Below are 13,185 nucleotides of genomic sequence, written 5' to 3'. Positions count from 1 at the left end.
TTTAACGTACTGAGCATATAGCTCTTTTGCATTTTTTATTACTCTTTTACTGTTGTTGCTGGCAGTCCTGAAAGAAGTTTTAGTCTCAGAACATATATTACGTAGGTAGCTATGGAAAAAGTAATTTCTGTGCGCTATGGCAGCAACACATTCTGGGGAGAACCATGGTTGGCTGTTAGGTTTTTGTCGGAATTTTTTGGATGGTATGAATCGGTTTGTACCAACAATTGACCATTTGGGAAAGTCTGATACTATAGCGGACACATTCTTTTTAAACATGGAATGCAGAGGTAGATCAGATATTAATGTACGGAAGCTATTCCAGTCAGCCATAGAGTATCGATACGGTGAAGGGGTACGTCTGAAGACTTGTTACATTTCATTTCCATCTTAACTGATACAACGGATTGGTCGGAAGATGCCAGATGAGATAGAACGGAACATGAATATTGCCCAGGGGAAGTTGTGAGAAAAAGGTCTAGAAGGTTTGCATACTGACCGGTAGTATCGGGCACACGGGTGGGTTCGTGAATGATCTGAGTGAGATCATAGGCAATGACGAAATCATGACAGAACCTCCCCCCATCATCTGTCTTGTGTGAATAAGTCAGCCATTTCACATTGTGAACATTGAAGTTACCGCAGATGTGAATATTAGCCGAAGGATGAACAAACATGCGTATGTAACGAAATAAATCTCTGTAAAACGTTTAGAAAACACTACAAATGAAAGTACGGATAATGTAGAGAAACGGCGAGCGGCGTCTCTAATGTGCGAGGGAAGCTGCGGCTTTTAAGATACAAAGCCAATAGTGAACCATTCAAATGACAGAAAAAGTGTTCCGAGCGTCAGTTGCACAACTGCAGTAGCAGTACTCCGTAATATTATGTATCTGCATCATATGTTAAATGTATGCGAATGTTTATTTTACCAGTACTTGTTCGGTTTTCCTTTAACCACATGCCGATCACAGCTAATCAATTCTCACCCTCGACGCCATTTTTAAGGTAATTTTCTTTGACGTCGGCTTTCTTGTTCTGACCTCATATCAGCCTCATACCGGTCATTTTTCACATGCGATTTCAAACGTTCATGTTCTTCTACGTTGCCTTTTTTCTCTCTCGCTAGCATGTGCTGCATTTTTCTATTTTTTTCTTCCTTTTCTCACGCACACTTTCTGATTCGCATTTGTGCGTTTTTCTGCTTTTTGTATAGTTACTTTTTCGACTAAAAAAGTTCAAGTTAAAATTGATGCACCAGGTTACATCGGACGAACATTTGTAAAGCAATAAACTTCAGAATGTCCGAATAGTAAATATATCAAAAATTAGTTAATTATAGATGTATCATAAATCACTCTTATTTCTAATAATAATAATAATAAGAGTGATTTATGATACACCTATAATTAACTAATTTTTGACGTTTCTGAATTTTTGAGATGAGGATTAGTTATTTGTATTATTAGTCATCTGACTACTTTTCTCGTTTGAGTGTGATTTTCACAACGTTTTGGTCGATGAAACCCCCGACCTTCTTCAGGTATATCTTTTCGAACTCGCAACTGTTTCTGTCGAACTCGGGAATTTGAAGGAAGTCAGAGGTTACATCGACAAAACCGGTGAGAAAATCATGCGCTTATGTTTATGTTTTAATACTTAATTCATGTAGAGGGATAATTTAGTACATGTCTCTGCAATGGAAGTTCAAAAGTAATATCTTAATTTTTATTTCTATTCTTGGCGAAATTGACTTGAAAACTGTCATGACTGTATAAAAATTATATTCTGGACCATAAAACGTCGCTCGTTTTAATTCTATAACTATAGTATACTTGCAAGGATTTGAATTAAAACATACACTCCTTTCTTTTTGAACGACCTTCATATATCATGAGATTTTATGTCATACATTTTCCTTTGTATTTAAGATTGGTGTAGAGTATCTTCATACTTTTTTATCGCAACATACAAATAAAAAACGAAAGCGCATATATTTTTGTTTAATTTTACTTAAAAATTCTTAAAAATCAAGGTTTAGTATACTCAATTTACTTTATTCTTTGTGTGAATTGTTCGGGTTTGGGTCGAAACTAGTGATTTGACAAATGTCTTTTAGACTGGTTTCAAATCTCCAGGGCATCAGTTACCATGACTTCCTACAATTTTGATTTCATTTATATGAAATAATAGTGTCTAATGTTTAAAAATAAAAATTACTATTTCTTAGAAATGTAGTATAGTCTTAAATTTCATTTTTGTTATACAGGCCTCGGACTATGGGATTCATAGATATTCGAATACTACAATCTAAGTTCTCCTTTGCCTCGTAAACATCGGATTAGTAAAGAAGTTACGTAGATAATTTTTCTCCTCAACGATTTGAATACGTTATACAATATCTTTCTGGAGTTGTCTTGGTCTTGCCAAATTCTAGGACCATATTTTGCTGAAGTATCACTTTGTGAGAGATAACAACAGTTAGATAAGGGTCGTCATACCTTGTAAAAACCAGTATTGGTTTGCCATACTAGTATATATACATATTATTTACGTCGTAAATACTATGAAATTGTTTATTTTTAGTCAGAATTATATTGTAAGGAAAACTATCATCGCGCCAGGTGATCTTGACGAACCCCTTTATATGAGGACCTGCTACAACATTCACATTATTTCCAGGCTTTCAATTCCTTATTCACTTTCTTGTCCGTTTTATAAGCTTTGAATTTTTGTTCTCTTTTGGAGGACATATTGTTATTGGAATTAAAAATATTTGTGTTGGAACGATTAATCGGAATTGGAATAATCGAAAGTTTTTGTGGGGGATCGGACTCGGAATCGGAGTAAGAAAAATTGATACCCATTTTCCGATGTTAACATCGATAGATCATCCTCTACAAGTGTATTTTGACGAATAGGAAAATATCTGCATATTTAACATGTGTTTTTACGAAAACCGGGGAAAAATAACAATCTTATAGTTAAATAATTAAAGATTGATAAAAAAAGCGGAATCTATTATTGTATCGGAATCGGGAATTTAGTACGGAATCGGTAATTGTATCAGATATGGTAAAAATATTGGAATCGTCCCATCACTAAAAAAAAGATAAGGCAGTTTGATGTGCGTTTCTTTATCTTTAGTTCATCTTTGATTTTTTTTTGTTTTATATGTATATATGTATAGTGTGAAAGTATGTATGTGCTTATTTATATGTATATCTATTTAAGGCTGTCGTTGCATCTTCTAATTAGCTATACTTTTCCTCTTACATCCTCTTTCGCCTCGCATGCATATTTTCTTCATTATACTGCGGAAGACCGAAGATCGAAAATTATATTATTGTAATTGCTTTGTTAAAATAATTCAATAATAACATGTTCTATTCCTGCACGCCACATACAAAGACGAATAAAGAGAATTTATAAACTTTTATTCTTTTCGAATTGATTTTTTATACATTTAAAAAAAACATACATATATATATTGTAATGAGTGAAACTGGAATAGGGCCGACCACTTCCCTAGATGAGTTCATAATTAACGGATACTCAAATTTAATGGCTAAATCTGACCCCCAAGATCGCCATGGGCATGGAATATGTGCCTACATTAAGGATGGCTTCCCGTGTGGCAGGGATATCTCTAGAGAACATCCTAATTTACCCTATATGTGCTTCAAGGTTGCACTTGCTAACACCACTGCATTTATATTTGCCCTCTATAGACCCCACAACAGCGGAGTTACTATCTTTAAGAGCATATCTGAGAAAATAGACCACATACTGTCTTCACATCCCTCGGCTAACATCCACATATGTGGTGACTTCAACGTCCATAACGTGGAATGGCTGACCCATTCAAATAAGACAGACGATGAGGGGAGGTTTTGTCATGATTTTGCCATTGCTTATGATCTCACTCAGATTGTTCGCGAACCCACCCGTGTGCCCGATACACCCGGTCAATATGCAAGCCTCTTAGACCTTTTTCTCTCAACTTCCCCTGAGCTATGTTCATATTCCGTTCATTCTCCTCTAGGATCCTCCGACCACTCCGTCGTATCAGTTAAGATAAAAACGAAATGTAAGAAGCCCCCAGACGTACCCCTCCACCGTACTGTATACCGATACTCTATGGCCGACTGGGATAGCTTCCGTACATTCATATCTGATTTACCTCTGCACTCCATGTTTAAAAAGGATGTGTCCTCTATAGTATCAGATCTGACCGAATGGTTAATTGCAGGCATAGACCAATTCATACCATCTAAAAAAATTCCAACAAAAACCTAACAGCCAGTCATGGTTCTCCCCAGAATGTGCTGCTGCTATCGCGCACAGAAATCACTTTTTCCATAGCTACCAACGTAATAGATGCACTGAGACTAAAGCTGCTTTTAGGTCTGCCAGCAACCACTGTAAAAGAGTAATAAAAAATGCAAGAGAGCTATATGCCCAGTCTGTTAAATCCAAGGTAGCTGATCAGCGGCTTGGATCCCACCAGTTTTGGCAAATAACAAATAGGATCCTGAACAGAAGTGTGCGTTCTATCCCAACCATTATCAATGGACCAGAGGTCATCTCATCAGCGTCAGACAAGGCCAAACTATTTGCAAAGAACTTTGCAGCTAATTCTACCCTATGCGACGAAGGCCATCAACTCCCCATATTTCCTCCTATAACACAGAACAAGCTAGGTAACATACAAATATCCGTGCATGAGGTCGCCAAGCTAATAAAGAACCTAGATTCCAGTAAAGCAACTGGCCCTGATGGCATCCCAATTATAGTGTTAAAAAAGCTTCAACCAGAACTTGCTCCCATACTTACGAAACTATTTAAGCGCTGCCTTAAGGAGAAGTGCTTTCCGACTCCCTGGAAGACCTCATCAGTTTGCCCTGTATTTAAGAATTCAGGTGATAAGTCATCTCCCTCTCAATACAGACCAATAAGTCTCCTGTGTGTTATGAGTAAGTTGCTGGAATCCATATTAAATAGAGAAGTAGTCAACCACCTCAGCAGGAATAACCTTCTTAGTGACACACAATATGGTTTCCGCTCTGCAAGATCTACCGCAGATGTGCTGACGGTTATATCCCACAGGATTAGTGAATCTCTTGACAAAGGCTTCCTTTCTAGGGCAATTGCTCTCGACATATCAAAGGCCTTCGACAAGGTATGGCATAAAGGTCTACTTCACAAGATTTCCAGCTACGGTATAACTGGAAATGTTTTCTCAATCATTAAATCATTTCTCTCCGATAGGCTCATAAGAGTAGTGGTAGATGGACAAAAATCGGAGGCCTGCAATATAAATGCTGGAGTCCCTCAGGGGTCAATCCTGGGCCCAACTCTCTTCCTGATCTACATCAATGACCTCCCTAAACACATACTTAAATCATTCGTTGACATCTATGCTGATGACACGACCATCTACGGCAACACATCAAACGCTGTAAATGACAAAGTTCTCTCTGATTCTCTCTCCTCTGATCTCGAGTGCGTGGTTCAGTGGGGGAAAAGGTGGCTGGTTACCTTTAATGCATCCAAAACCAAACTCCTATCCTTACATCATCAACGCTCTGATCCCCATCTGGCATCAATTGTGATGGATGGCTCTCGTCTGGGTAAGGCCCCGTGTTTTGACAAGCTTCTGGGTTTGACCTTTACTCCTGATCTGAAATGGAACACGTACATCAAGTCTGTTGCCAAGGTCGCTGGAAAGATGGTGGGATCCTTCTACCGCTCCAGAAGATATCTCACTATGGATGCAATTCTCTATCTATATAAAAGCCAAGTACGTCCAAGGATGGAATACTGTTGCCATATCTGGGCAGGAGCTGCTAAAAACAGCCTATCCTGCCTTGACAGAGTACAAAATAGACTTCGTGGCTTAGTGGGGAATGCCCTTTTCTCTACCCTGCAACCTCTCTCCCACAGAAGAGACGTTGCGAGCCTGTCCTTGTTTTATCGTTATTTCCATGGCAGATGCTCGTCTGAACTCCAATCTCTTGTCCTCCCTCGCCAATCTTTCACGAAAAACACCCGTCTAGCTGAATCAACTGTGAAAAATTTCCCCCACTCTATATCTGTGCCTAAATCAAAACGCAGATTCCATGAACAAAGCTTCTTTGTTAGAACTGCACGCCTGTGGAACTCTGTTCCGTCTGCCTGCTTCCCTCCGGACTACAACTTGGATGTCTTCAAGTCCAATGTCAACAAATTCCTAATGAACCGCCCCCTTAAGTAAACATTTCAGCAAATCTCCTCACTAACATAATGTACTTGCAATAACCCTTATCCCTGAGTGGCTTCCGGGCCTTGATAAGTGGTGATCACTGTGTAAAAAAAAAAAATATATATATATATATTATGATTGGTGAATATATCTATTATTTGTGTTAAGTTTAAAGTACGATCATTGTTGCCAACATCTGCGTTTTTACATAAATTTTCTACCGCTAGGTATGTCAAATATTCAGTATGTTTACTTTAAGTAGACTAAACCAAAGTGGAGACAGTTGGCCTTGGGTCATAATATTACAATGCAAACATATATTTAAATGAATCTATGTATATAGACATACATAGCATATATGTATGTCTATATACATTTACATATGTGCATATATATACATATATATATATATACATGTATATGTAATGCATTTACACATATACATATATGCAAATATATATGCACGTATTCACATAGTGTATACATTGCTATTCTTACTTCTTTTTGTTTTCAGTTGAAATCTGCCGCGTGACATGCAAACATTTATGCGTATCAGACTAGTCTCAAACAAACTGAAGAAATAATATATAAAATATTGGCAAGGTTACCTGACGTTGTCAGAGATTGAATAAGTATCAACAAATGTTGTACTCTTTTATATTTTTATAGTCATCGAAAGCGTTGAAATCGACCATTTTTTTAATCAAGTCAATAAATGTCCTACTCTATTTATATACCACGCCAACTGTTCAGAGAGGAAACTTAACATTCCCCCTCGCACTGATATAGTCTTCAATAAGTTCTAGTCTACATTGCACCGTAGAGAATCTACTGTTTAGTTTTTTAAATGATCTGTAAATAATAGATGCACTTAAATTTTAAAATCCAAAAGTCAAGTGTCAGGGTTCAATTGTGCTCTAAACAGAAAGCATTCATTTCGAACGTGCTCTGGGTATATCAAATGACCAACCGTTGTTTTTATTCATGAAATTATTTTTACATAATCGCTTGAATTGAAGTTAAAAACCCACAAATCAACTATCATAGTTTAATTGTGCTCAATGCAAAAACTGTCATTTTGAACGCGACTTTATTTTATAAAATAACTCACCGTTGATTTTAAACACAAGGCTTTTATGCTTGTAAAGCGATAAAAATGTACAACTTCCCTTGTGATATTAGGTTGTATAAATATATTAAATTTGATCAAAATTGGACTTTTTTCTTTAATATGATCTTTTCATTATCGGATTTCGATACAAAACCTACGCAAGAACACCGGTGAACATATCAAGTACTTTTGCATGAATATTTTTAAAAATTCGGCTCAGCAGTTTTCAGAACCGTATAGAACAAACTCTCTCTCACACACACACACACACACACACGCACGCACGCAGAAACGCACGCACAAGCACGCACACACGAACACGAAGGCACGCACACACGCACGCACGCATACACACACACACGCACGCACATAAACACACGCACGCACGTACGCACGCACACGCATGCACGCACACATACATACACGCACGCACGCACATACACAGACGCACGCATGTACGCACGCACACACACGCACGCACACACACACGCACGCACACATACACACACACACGAAGGCACGCACACACATGCACACACACGCACACACATGCACGCACACAATCTTCGTGTTATATAATTGTAGAGCTCGTCTGATTTAGCAGTATTTGTGCAAGTGCATTTCAATATTATTATGATGTTTTTGCAAATAAAGTAAAGTTAAGCTCGTGTTGAATGGCTGATAAATTATGCTGAATATCACAATTTTGCATTCTTGTATCAGATTTATTAAGTTATCTGTTCATCATCAGTTTTCCAATTGTCTCTATTCCTATTTTTATAATACAGCAACCGTTTACATGTTTTACACGACCTTTAGCTGGTTAGAAGTCAGCGTATTAGCTTTGAATTCTATGCCCAAAGGACTACTAGAAAAATTACATCTCTTATTTGACGTATTTTTTATTCTTAGCGAAAATTATGGCATATTAAATAGATCTCCTAAAATGTAGCATCGTGTTGTTTTTGGATTTTTTTTTACAGATAACGACTTTGTATAACGCTTGTTATACGAGTTTCAGAACATCAATTATTTACATGTATGTGTGTTTATATATAAACAGAAAGGGTAAGAGAGAGCGAAAAACATACTGCTATAATAAAGCACACGTGAACATTCGATTATACACGCAAAATACATGCTCGCCTTTCCGTTAAATACCCTCTCTCTTTCTCTTTGTCTCTCACTCACGCTCTGTCTTTCTCTCTTTAAAAATTCAATTATACACGCAAAATACATGCTCTCTTTCTCGCTAAATACCCTCTATCTCTCTCCCTTCTCTCTCTCTCCCTCTCTCTCTCTCTCTCTCTGGCTGTTTGCTATAAAATCCCGCCGACATTGGGTTTAGAATACTCAATTTACTTTATTCTTTGTGTGAATTGTTCGAGTTTGGGTCGAAACTAGTGAGTCTACGATTTGACAAATGTCTTTTAGACTGGTTTCAAATCTCCAGGGCATCAGTTGCCATGACTTCCTACAATTTTGATTTCATTTACATGAAATAATAGTGCATAATGTTTAAAAATAACAGTTACTATTTCTTTGAAATGTAGTATAGTGTTAAATTTAATTTTTGTTATACAGGCCTTCCTTGAACAGAGGAATTTACACCGATTAGCACTATACATAACGCTAGTAATTCCAACACCGTTGAGAGAGATGCGACTGCACTTCAACTGCTAGCCGAGTGCCCAACAGATATGCACGGTTTCCTATCTTTGTACATTATTTTTAATACACTTGTTCATTAACCGAACCTCGACTTGATTGTTCTTATTTTCACTGTTGTTTCACGATACAACAGATTGGCGACAAGGAATCGAAATGACTGTAGAGAATCACCAAAAGTGATTGAAATAAAGATTCGTAAAATATTTACGGCAGAACACCTTCGTCATTTCACCAGATGTTTTAATACACAAGGATTAACAGCGAATTAATTATTACAATAGTAATTTGGCGACTGGAAAAAAGTATTAAAATGTAAGAATCCTACATCCGAGGTAACTATCAACTTCCCGTATAAACTATTCGCTAGATTTGGAGTAGTAGACTGCATTGTTTCAGACAATGGAACGCAATCGACGTGTACCGAATTTAAATATTTTTGCGAGGATCATCTAATCGAGCATATGACCATTCAACCATACGATCCAAGAAGTAATGAACAAGCAGAGAAATTCGTTGACACATTACAAAAGAGCTCTGAATAAAGCTAGTGGATCGCTGACGGATAAGTCAATCTAACAGTTTTTACAAGTCTACAGAGTCACTTCGAATGCAAAAATCGAAATGTCGAAGACACCTGCTGAGGTTATGTTCGGACGCAAGGTTAGATCGATTTTTCACAAGTTGTTATCAACCAGGATAGGCCAAATCTCCAAAAAACGATAACAAAAAAAAAACGGTATAAAGTTGGCGAAAGAGTCTTTTACAAGATTCACAAAAATAATAAGACTTTCTGGGAGTCCGGCATTGTTGAGAAACAAATAGGCAACATGGTCTACATGATTAAGGGATCAGACATCATGCACAAACGTCACACTAACGAAATTCGGAAAAGATACTCGAACAGTGAGGTGACCAGCTCGCCCGAGGAGGACATCATGGACACAGTGGTTGATGCTTTTCAGGTGTCCATACCCGAGACAGCTCCGGAGAACAGAAGATCAAAAAGAAAACGGAAATCAACAGCATTTATTAGGGTGAACCCAAAACGAAAACGTTATTAATCCTTGACGGGATATTTTCAAAGGGGGTGTAATACTAACCTTCCTTGAACAGAGGAATTTACACCGATTAGCACTATACATACCGCTTGTAATTCGAACACCGGTGAGAGAGATGCGACTGCACTTACACTGCTAGCCGAATGCCCAGCAGATATAGACGCTTTCCTATCTTTCTACGTTATTGTTAATAGACTTGTTCCTTAACCGAACCTCGACTTGATTGTTCTTATTTTCACCGTTGTTCCACGACACAATAATTTTACAAACAAAAGTTGAGCTTTCATAAGTTGTGAACACGTATGTGACATTGCGATTTCGTGTTATCCTAACTATCTATAGTATATTGAGTCCGCACTGGGATTTAATCTTTAACCTCTAGGAGAGTGTAACTTTATAATGGAATTTTACCAAGTAATTTATCCAACAACTCATGGATCCTTTCGGACTTCTACAAAGTGATGTTTGATGAAACGATATCATGCTGCCCCACCGTAAATTAAATAAATATTTCTGGTCGGATTTCCGTACAGATTCCGCAGTCCGACAGAAAGATTGCTGAGTCCGATAATATATACCTGGAGATGGTCGGAGGTTACATGGACAGAAACATTGCAAAAACAATACTAGAGATGAAAACAATAGTGCGAAGTATCCAAACAATAAGAATTAATTTAAAGGTCTAGTCCCCGCACTCTGAATTTTTAAGCGAAGAAAATGCGTTACTCTTAGAAATGCTAGTATACCTTTGAGATTGATAGGTTAATCAGTCCAGTAAAATGAAGATTATCCTGAGGCATGTTAACCGTAGGCTCTGTGTAAGTCTGATTGATTTAAGAACCACAAGAACAAACATTTTATTTAGAAAAGAATACCAGCTACACAAATGCTGACTATTCTTTTTTCTTTCAGTGTCCATCCATTTGATTACGTTTTAGCTGCATTCGAACTTGTTTTTCTTTATGTTTGTTTAAACAGTGTTCTTCTATAAAAATAACTTGATGATTACAATGGAGATTTACTGTAATCTTTTATTTCGATTTTTATTACAGAATCGGCACTAACCGAAACCAAATACCACTCGAAAAAGAAAGTTTACCCCTCTTAACGTTGAATATATGAGAATTGTTGGTGCAAATTTGTTGTATAACAAATGAATACAGAAAAATCTTGATTTTGTAACGGAACGAAAATGTCATATTTCAAAAATTCACGTGAATCCCTAGTTTAGTTTTTTTATATATAGAAAAATTATTTTTTTTTATGATTTTAGCGATTTTAGTAGTAAATCGTTGCCATTACAAGACTGGTTTTGATTGTTCAAATTGAGTTGTCTAATGGGGTTCGATCCTGGCATAAGGTAGTTGCTTGTTTTGCCGCACCAATGAGCTGCGAAACAGTACTGTATGTGGATGACTATATATATATATATAAATATATATATATATAGATAATTTTGAGACCATTACTATATATTGGTTGCAATACAATATGTAATGATCGAAAGGTGTACGACTCAATAGTAATATAACCAAAGTCTGCATGAATTACGATATCATATTTAAGCATATTTTACGACCAGACCAGGTCGAGGCTCCACGATAGTCTATAAATATATGTCACTATTTACGAACATTTTCTTTCAGAGATTACACGTTTTTATATGATGGCTGCTTTAGATGATGCTACTCCCTGTGTCATTGAGAGACACTCCACTCTGGAGCTGTCCGTTCTCTCTGATGTCCAGCTAACGACTTCTTCAATCTCACTAAATCTACATTTCATCATGTGTCTCATTACGTGTCTTAAACCAACAGCTTATGTAACCCCAATCTAGTTAGTTCTTTATGCAACCCAAAAATCATGTTTACATATATTTTATAATTTCACATTCCTTTTGCGATATTATTATATTATGTCAATCATTTTGTTTCAATTTGATTGTTTATTTTTCTAATCACAATAGTTGATCCAGCGACCCGCCGTCGCTCGAATTAATCAATCAATCAATCAATCAATAATAATAATAATAATAATAATAATAATAATAATAATAATAATAATAATAATAATAATAATGTTTTGCTCCTTAACCCCGCTTGCCATAGTTTACAAAGATACTACGCTATGATCACCATCCAAATGATCACAGCATTACATTGCGATTGAACTTTGAATTAAACACCAACTTTATACAACTACAAGCGGCTGGTACCAGCCTGTGCACTAAACCTAAACCCTAAACAGACCACGTTCGCATTAATACAATAAATGTTACATTATTTAGAAGAGTATATTAGCTTTCGATGCTTAATTCATGTATGTGTTATATACTCTCTGATCTGGTGTGATGGTCCAACCCTCACATATATTTTTAAGGGGAGAGCTGAAGTATTTTTCTGTTGTGAGTGTACAACCCTCCAATGCATTACATCATCTATTTTCCTTAGAGGTAAAGTATTTTATATGTTCTATTACTACGAGACTCAAACATTACTAATGTAGTATGTATTTGCTTGTCAAGATACTACCTACCTTGGATTCCTTCCTCCGTTATTGTAGGAAAAAAGGTCGTCTATGTTCTATTGTCGTCTGACCGTCTTTTAAGTAATTATTAATGCAATATATATTTTCCAGTTGTTGATGTGTACATCGTCTATGTTTGGGGACGTCACGCGCCGAACATAGAAAGAACAGCCTATCGCATGCATAATGTATGGGGCTACGTTCGGCTCAAATTTTATTATAGTTAGACAGTTACGTTGCCCCGTAATAACCAACGTTTTTAACATTCATAAAGAACCCTTAGATAAGCTTTTCTCATATCCAACACATATACGTCGGATTCCTTGTGACGCCAGTCTCTCTTTTTTTTCACATGATGGTTCAGTTGACAATAGTGTACTATATATTGGCTCCTCATCAGATCACCCTCATAATCATTGTCGCAATTGGTAGGCATTGTGTAGTATACCTTGTTTCGTAATATATTATAGTAAAATTATGCAACGCGGGATTATAATATGTACAGTATTTATAAAAATTAATGCCTATATTTACAGTTTGTCTTTACACTGACGTCAATCTACATCATGGCAATT

This window comes from Euprymna scolopes, chromosome 25 (assembly GCF_053919585.1).
Source record: "Euprymna scolopes isolate OS-2025 chromosome 25, ASM5391958v1, whole genome shotgun sequence".
Lineage (NCBI taxonomy): Eukaryota > Metazoa > Mollusca > Cephalopoda > Sepiida > Sepiolidae > Euprymna > Euprymna scolopes.
Note: the sequence above shows the minus strand (reverse complement) of the source record.